Genomic DNA, 9033 nt, shown 5'->3' with positions numbered 1-9033 from the left:
GTAGGCTATCGTGTGGTCAACTACAAGGCTAGAATTTATAGAAATACCTCCAGTTGGTGCCCTGCGATAGATTGGCGGCCTGTCCAGGGTGTATTCCTGCCTCTCGCCCAATGCACGCTGGGATAGGCTCCAGCACCCCCCGCGACCCTGCTCAGGGTAAGCGAGTATAGATAATGGATGGATGGACCTCCAGCTGGCTGAGCTTTCAGCACAAATAAGCACATTGTGTGTCAAAATGGAGAGGCATTCAAAGGCTGATGGCATACATGAAAGCAATCTCAATTCCTTCTCTAGGGCATCATTTCCCAACCGATGTGCCATCAGGTGTGCCTTTAGAAAAATCCTTTTTAAAGAATTTTAAAAATTTGAATTAATTACAAAAACTTAAGTGAACAAATCTCATCGTATTTATATGGCGTTGTGGCCATATATATATATATATACAGACGGGTGACAAATTAAAGGAAAAAACTAAATACAAATCTACGGCAGCATCTGCATTTGTTATGTTTCTCCACTCATTTATTCCGGTTTTTCCTAATATATGCGCACCAAACACAATAACAGGTTCACAAATAATTAGGCTGGTACATCAGTGGCAAGAGTAAAGGCCATTATCACAAAATTAATTATCACAAAATATAAACTTTAATATACAAAATACACACAATAAAAATAGTTGGTAAAAAAAAAGGAGACCAGTAGGGTTTGTCTGGAAATGCCCTAAAAATGCCTACACCATGCTGGCAGTGACAATCCCATTACTCACACAACCGTATCACTTACAAAGGGCATTAATTACTAATACCAAACCTACCAATACACTGCAACTATCGTGACTAAAAGATATCAGTGTAATAAAGGGAACCACACATTAGTTTGCACAACACACATGTTCACCTAGCGCTGAAACCAGCTGGTGTAGAGTTCCATTAAAAAGCTAGGGACACCAGCCAAACCATATGGATTTTCAGCAATAAAACATTAAAATGGTAAGGCAACACCATAAAAGAAAACAGGGACGCATGCAGGTGTAGACCGCAGCCGACCGGTGTGCAGACACTGCAAATAAATAACATACAGGAAAACAAGTTGTTTGAATACTCTTACATCAGGCATAACATATTTAGCATAAACGAGTGTGAGCTTAAAATTAAGATGCGCCGATTCGATGATGATTGGCACCATCTGAGAAACAGACCTCACACAACTTCTACAAAAAAAATAAAAATTACAGGAAATAGTTCAGCTTACGACACCAACTACCAGCTAAGGACACAACGTTTCCCAACTCGCACAAAGCCAGCCCCTAACATTCCAACTCAGCTATTTTTGTACTCCTGTCTCCACCTCCTGTGTCTTGATCCAACTCCAGCATATCAACCAGCGATTTCTAAGGCTTCAAACAATGTAGAGAGAGATAACAATTAGAGTGACCACTCCAATTACATATTTACTAAGCTGGACACAATTACACAATTAAATTACGACCCCATGATTACGATTCTTGCCCATACAAACCCAATCCACTATCTTTACCGTATGCACCTACGCATTTATCCTTTCGGTGTGTTACATATGACTAAAAGTATCTGGGCACCCCTTCATCTGGGTTTTTTTTTCACGGTTTGGGCTAGGCACCTTACTTCCAGTGAAGGCAAATCTTAATGCTACAGCATACAATCACCTTCTATACGATTCTGTCCACAACAGTTTTGCCCTTTCCTGTTTCAGCACAACAATGCCCCCAGGCACACAACAAGGTCCATGTAGAAATGATTTTGTCGAGAACAACGTGGAAGAAATTGACTGGCCTGCACAGAGCCCTAACATCAAACACATCCAACACAATTACATAGCCAACTGTAAGCCAGGCTGCCAGACTTAATTTCCCAATCAGTGCCCAGCTCACTAATGCTCTCCTGGCTGAATGGAAACAAATCCCTGCAGCAATGCTAGAATAAACATCGACATAACATAGAATAAACATAGAATAACATCTAGAATAAAGCCTTCCCAGAAGAGTGGAGGTTATGATAGCAGCAAAGGATGGACCAGCTCCATATTAATGCCCACAATGTTGGATGAGATGTTGGATGTCAGGTGTCCACATACTGTACTTTTGGTATACATATATACTGTAGTATACTGTAGTTAGCCTGTGATTAGTTTTAGATGTGTCTCAGTAATCTGTGACCCTGAGACATCTCTGCCCCTCTCTCTATGTGATATGACCCAGTTGTTTACTTTACTGTATAAAAGGGAGTTGTGATCTTTGGTCTGAACACTCACACCTCCTGCTTTTCTGCATTAACAATATACAGGTCCAGCATTTCTCGTGAAATACAACCTTTCATGATAACCAATTATGATACCCTTTTATACTAACCTTTTATTGATTGTTGATTTTATGACAATTCACAAGCCTTCCTGTCTAATGAGAGTTTTATAGTTTGATTAAACTCATTTTTATCATACTAAGAGTTCTCTGACTTACTATGGATCGGTTTGCATCAGAAATTGGCGGTTCCACCGAGATCTTCAAACAGATAAGGAAGAATGAGAGGAGATTTCAGGTAAGGCTCGTTTGCCTAAATTATTTGTTTGACCAAGTCATAGAGAGTTCAGTGTTAGCTCTGAGGTTAATACAGACCTCAGCATTAGCACTGGGGTTTTGGCAATCTGCAGAATCATTTTAATTTGGGGACTGAATATAAATATCTAACACAGGCGGCATCCCTTGGTGGGCACTTGAACACAGCATTCAAGGAAGGGAAATTTTCCATCCCTTGCTGACAAATTGGCATATTTGTCTGGTGAACTTTCAAAACAAAGGAACCTCTCTTGATTTCAATTTCAAAGTATAAGTAAGAGTAAATTTTAAATTATACTCATGTGAGTCGTATTTCTGAGTTGCTTGTTAGCTAGCTTGCTAATAACATGATGAGTTGTTTGTGTTTGGACAACAAATGCAAAGATCCCCAAAGGGGAATGTTTCAAAAGTGAATTTAGTTGTGCTAGCGTTGCGAGGTTGGACCTTGAGACAAAAAAGGCACTCGTTGAAAAGCAAATGTTGAAGGACGGATTCAGCCCAAAGTAGGACGTAGCCAGACAGCATGAATGGCTGACTGAAGAAATAAGAGAAAAAGAGAAAAGGAGAAAGTAGGGTACTGCATTGTGCATGCAATGGGTTGTTGATGCCAAAGGCATTATAGTTGGAAATAATGGCTAACCACGTGATGTGTATAAGCTGACTTGTAATTTGTGTGATGTGCAGCAGAAGATTTGGAAACTGAATGACATGACGTTTGAAGGATGCTTCACTGCGGATACTGTAAGGTTAAAGGTTGGGATAAGGAATTTGAAGTCACAGCGAAGTGTCTGGACTCAACTGAATGTAAGGCCAATAAGATAACTGACCCTCCTCAGTGTTGCCGTTTTTTGCAAAATATATCCTGAATTAGATGACCTTCCGCCATCTCTCCCGTCTGATCATACTCTGTCAGTTGCTTCTGTGACTCCAGGGCCCGCTGCTCCTGTAATTCCGGCTACGTCTGTGGCCCTGGTAACCACAAGTAGTACAAATCCTGATGGAACTTATGTTGCCCCAGCAACAAGGAGCACACCAACTGATGATTCCTCCCCCCACTCCTCCCCACATTGGCCAATTAATCAGTATAAAGCCATGACAGCTCAGGATACATCGGGTACCTGGCATGCATTCACACCTACAGAAAGGGCAGCAATTTGAAATGGGATCCTGTCCCTGAAACCTAATAATCCTAACGGTGAATCATAGACAAGGCTATGGACTGCTATTAGATTACAGGACATGACAGTCGTTGATTTGCTTAACATTGTTGATGGTTTCCGCCCAGCTGTATATGTAGATGAGATACAGAAAATATGGCTTCTTCATCTAAATCCCACCATCACAGCTGAGGTTAGGGCGACATATTCTTGTCTCGAATGTGTTGTGCAAGATCAAGACATATTAGGGAGTGGCTCAGTGAGCTACCAGACCTTTATGGGGATTCTACAGGGAGATAATGAGTCATCTGGAGAATAAGCAGAGAGATTTTGCAAGAAATGTGGTGAACACTTGGACAGCATAGACAATGCATGCCCAGTTGATTCTGATTCTCTGTTGAATTTGGCAATGAACAACATGAAAGCCACCGTGAGAGAGAAGCAGCAGACAACCTCGCCCACTATCAGCGACGGGAGTGAACAGAGCCGCCCGAGAACAAAAAGTGAAAGCACAGAGAGTCAAATCGAAGGAGAAATCTGTTGCTGTGACACAAAAACCCAAGTATTTCCTGAACAGAAGGGGAGGTTTTAAACCAAAATATTAGGGGAAAGGGAGAGGAGGTAATGCCCCCGCCCCACAGTAAAAATACGATCAAAACTCCCCTGAAGGGAGTTCAGAATTTTCAACCAAGGCAACAGGCTGTAGATGAGGTGGAAATTCTCAGACAGTTGAAAGAACTGACTGACGCCCCTGCAAGGTCAGGAATAGGGGTGTCTTGCCTCAGTAAACAGTAAATACAGATAAAGATCAATAGAAATATCTCCAGCTCAGCCAAGGAAGCCATTCTGAGATTTCCCTGCTTGATACTGCTACTTCTGTTGCTGTCACAACATGCTCCTTACAACTTACTACGGAAGCTATTGAACAACAGGGTGTAGCAGGAACAAGTATTTTTACGTTGTCACAACCAGCACCAGTTACAATTGGGAAAACCACAATACGGGGAGAATCTTGGGTAGGTCCTAATAAAGTAAGGAACATTTTGGGTGTGTGCATTTTGTCAAAAATAGAAGCTGAAGTATCATTGTCAAGGAATGAAAATGACACTTGACAATGAATGAATAATGAATGATGTTGAGCCTATACTCTTTATTTCAGAAAAGACCAAGAGAGGGGAAATGTGCCCTGTAACATTTGAGGATAGTCAGCCAATGTTAAAATGTTTTGAAAAACAATTTTCTAAATTAAAGTCGAAGACAAAACTTGATGTTGGCAGTTGTCCAATAATCGCTATGGGAGTTTCAGGTGCTTATCAAAAACCAGTGAAGCAGTACCTCTGCGGCAGGAAACTGAGACTACAGCGATTTCAGTTGTGAAGCAACTGGAACCAGACGGTATTGCAAGAAAATGTGCCTCTTCTACAAATTCTCCAATGAAGCCTGTAAAGAAACCAGATGGTTCTTTTCAATTAACAATTGATTACACGGCCTTGAATGAAGTAACAGAGAAGGAAGAAGCTATTGTAGCTAATCCAGTCATTGTTGAATAACACAGGGCCTCAACATGACACATCTTACATCAGTGGACATTAGTAATGGATGATATTTTAATTGCATCTCCAAACAAGACCCAACATTTGAAAATAGTATGATGTGTTTGGCGAGCCCTTCAAGTGACAGGTTTCCTTTGGAAGGTTTCTTTGGAATCCACGCTCATGCTGCATTACCAACACAAGTGGCAGCAATTATGACGTTACCAAAACCTATGACTGTCACTGGATTTGCGATCTGTTATGGGACTGTTTAATTATACTTGAGTGTATATTTCAGAATTTTCAGATTTGGCCCAGCCTCTCAATGAAGCATTGAAAGGAGGTCTTGGTGCAACCTGGTGCGACCCCAGTGATGTGAGTCATTGGACCCTTACCAAACAGTGCAGGATACATTTACATCTCAGTGTTGGTAGATGTGTTTGCTAAATGTGCAGAAGCATTCCCTTGTAGAATGGTGACAGCTGGAAAAGCAGCTAGTTTCTTCTTAAAAGAAGTTTTCCCCAGGTGCGTGTTCCTCACACGATTGATAGTGACCGAGGTTCACATTGAAGGAAGACGTTAGACGTTAAGCAAAAATTTCACTTTCCATATCGTCCACGAAGTAGTGGTGAACTGGACTCACAGAATAAGAGTTTGAAAACATCTCTGAGAACAACGCTTGAACAGTGTAGCGGAGGATGGACAGCACAATTGCCCACAGTTTATGGATATGATAAGTACTCATAACAGGATGACAGGATTGTCTCTTTATGAATTAAACTTTGCGGACTAATGAGACTAACTTTTGATGCACCTTTGACCCCTGAATACCCTACAGGACCATTGAAAGAGACCATACTTAAAGATACTTTGAGAAAGTCTTGAGGACAAACGCTTTATAGCTATTAGTAACAGGATTACTGGGGATTTGAAGAATAAAGACTATCATTTGAATTGTTGAACAACAGTAACCATTGGTTACATTACATTACATTACATTCATTTGGCAGACGCTTTTATCCAAAGCGACGTACAAGAAGTGCATTTTCATGATCGTAGACAACTGCTGAACACGGGTTCAGTAAGGTACAATTACTTATTTTGTACAGCTATTTCTAGCTGAGAACAATGAACACTATCCTGGTCTAACATCTGCAAAGCCAAACTAGGCAGAAGATTAAGCTAGAGTATTAGGACAAATACAATTTACCAAGAAGTGCAGGGATGGGGCAACATGTAACAAGTGACAAGGAAAAAGGTTTTTTTTTTTTTTTTTTTTTTAATATATATATACACAGCATGGTGGTGGTTATTCTAGGTATAGTCTGAAGAGATGAGTCTTCAGGCCACGGCGGAAGATGGATAGTGAGGGGGAGGTTCGGAGAGGGACGGGGAGTTCGTTCCACCACTGGGGAGCTAGGGTGGAGAAGCTCTGTGATCCCTTTGGGCGGGTGGGAGGGGTTACAAGACGCCCTGCTGCTGCAGAGCGGAGTGGTCGAGCAGGCACATAGAATTGAGTCATGTCCTGCAAGTAGATGGGGGCTGTCCTGTTGGCGGCAGTGTAGGCAAGGGTCAGGGCTTTGAATCGGATCCTGGCAGCGACCGGTAGCCAGTGAAGTGATCGCAGCAGAGGAGTGACGTGGGAGAATTTGGGGAGGTTGTAGATGAGCCGGGCAGCGGCATTCTGAATCATCTGTAGTGGCTGTATGGCACAAGCTGGCAGGTTTGCAAGGAGAGAGTTGCAGTAATCAAGGCGAGAGGTCACCGTAGCCTGGACGAGCAGCTGGGTGGAGTGCGTCGTCAGGTATGGTCGAATCCTCCTGATGTTGTATAGGAGGAATCTGCAGGACCTTGATGTTGCCTTGATGTGCTCCTTGAGGTCCAGTTGGTCATCCAGGACCACCCCCAAGCTCTTGGCAGAGTGAGAGGCAGTCACTGTGGTGCCATCAACCGTGATTGAGAGTTCACGAAGCAAGGAGGTCTTGTGCGGGAAGAAGAGCAGCTCAGTTTTGTTGAGGTTGAGCTTCAGATGGTGGCTGGCCATCCAGGTGGAGATGTCAGCCAGGCAGGAAGAGATCTTATCATTGACCAGTGTGGCCGAGGGGGGGAAAGAAAAGAAGAGTTGTGTGTCATCTGCATAACAATGATAGGAAAAACCATGTGAATTAATGACTGAACCAAGAGATCTGGTGTATAAGGAGAACAGCAGAGGACCCAGTACAGATCCCTGCGGCACTCCCGTAACAAGTGGATGAGAAGCAGAGGCAGACCCCTTCCAGGTGACCTGGTAGGTCCTATCTGCAAGATAGGAAGCAAACCAAGACAGGGCAGTCCCGGCAATTCCCATCCCAGCCAAGGTGGAGAGGAGTATTTTATGGTTGACCGTGTCAAAAGCTGCAGACAGGTCAAGAAGGATCAGGACAGAGGAAAGGCGTGAGGCTCTTGCAGTGGCAAGTGCCTCCGTCACAGCTAGGAGTGCAGTCTCTGTTGAGTGCCCAGATCGGAAGCCAGACTGGTGAGGGTCTAGCAGGTTGTTCTGATGGTTAGCAGGTAATGAAGGAAAGAAGGAAATACTTAAGGTGCCCATTCTAAATATGAGGGACAGTTCTTCAAACATCTCCAGCATTCACTTTGATTGCTTGCCCCTGGTCTCACCAGGTAGCATCGTCTATCTCAGGTGAAGCATATTCCTGCACGTAATAAAATCGATGATGGTGTCGACGCAAAGTGATAAGACGTTCAACAAAGTCTCGAGCCCAGACAGGTTTCCCAGGTTCAAGGATCCATGACGACCTGGCCAGTCTGACGCGGTGACCTCAGCCCTTGACCTCCTGTTAGTGACGTGGGAGACGGCGGTCTGACCACGTGACAATAAAGAGGACCAATCACAGCATGAGTATCTGAGTGATGTGCTAGTAACCTCTCCTCAATATACAAGAGTCAGCCTACGACTCGTAAAGAGCTAATCTGGACGAAAGTAGATGACTACGCCAAAGTGAGCGGCATAGACATAGAAAACTACAATCAAGAAACAAGCACAATCAAAGTATGATTGTGTGTACTTTTATACCTGATAATGCTGAAAGGGTGGAAATTACACAAAGAACATGGCATATTTGGCCCCGGCTTAGACACTGTTTTCAGGAGTGTTTGGAAGTCTCTGGATTATGATTAAACCAATCATTCAGATATTGATGGAATTTGTCATGATAATTGTTACGTTTGTTGTACTTGTTAAATTGTTACATACTTACTTGTTATATTATTAAGTAAATTATTCAATTAGTAAACATTATTAGCTAAATAAATCACTAGTTGATTAATGATTAAGGTAAAATATATATTTCAGCTTAATCATTAAACATGTTTTATCATATATTTTATTATTTCATATTTTATTGTATATACATATATATATATATATATATATATATATATATATATATAGTATATATACCTTAAAATATATATGTATATACACACACACACACACACATATATAATTGTCACAGGTCAACTAAAGTATGTGTGTGTATATATATATATATACACACACACACAAATTTTGTTGGCCTATGATTCGTTTTAGAAGTATTTTAGTAATTTGTGACCCTGAGCTTTCTCTGCCCGCCCTCTATGTGATATCCCTCAATGACCCAGTTGTTTACTTTACTGTATAAAGGGAACTGTGATCTTTTGTCTGAACACTCACACTTCCTGCTTGTCTGCATTTCAAATATACCAGCCCGGT

At 42.0% G+C, this 9033-nt stretch overlaps 1 long non-coding RNA gene across 1 annotated transcript in view; it reads right to left on the bottom strand.

The window, feature by feature from the left end:
- Window positions 1-1317: 1317 nt before the first annotated feature.
- Window positions 1318-9033, bottom strand: part of LOC118213929 — a 33899-nt gene continuing 26183 nt past the window's right edge. Inside the window, exon 3 of the long non-coding RNA XR_004762553.1 lies at window positions 1318-1399. This is a non-coding gene — a long non-coding RNA (uncharacterized LOC118213929). The remainder of the gene's footprint in view (window positions 1400-9033) is intronic.

Source organism: Anguilla anguilla, chromosome 15 (genome assembly GCF_013347855.1).
Source record: "Anguilla anguilla isolate fAngAng1 chromosome 15, fAngAng1.pri, whole genome shotgun sequence".
Taxonomy (NCBI): domain Eukaryota; kingdom Metazoa; phylum Chordata; class Actinopteri; order Anguilliformes; family Anguillidae; genus Anguilla; species Anguilla anguilla.
Note: the sequence above shows the minus strand (reverse complement) of the source record. Positions and strands in the feature narration are given on the sequence as shown.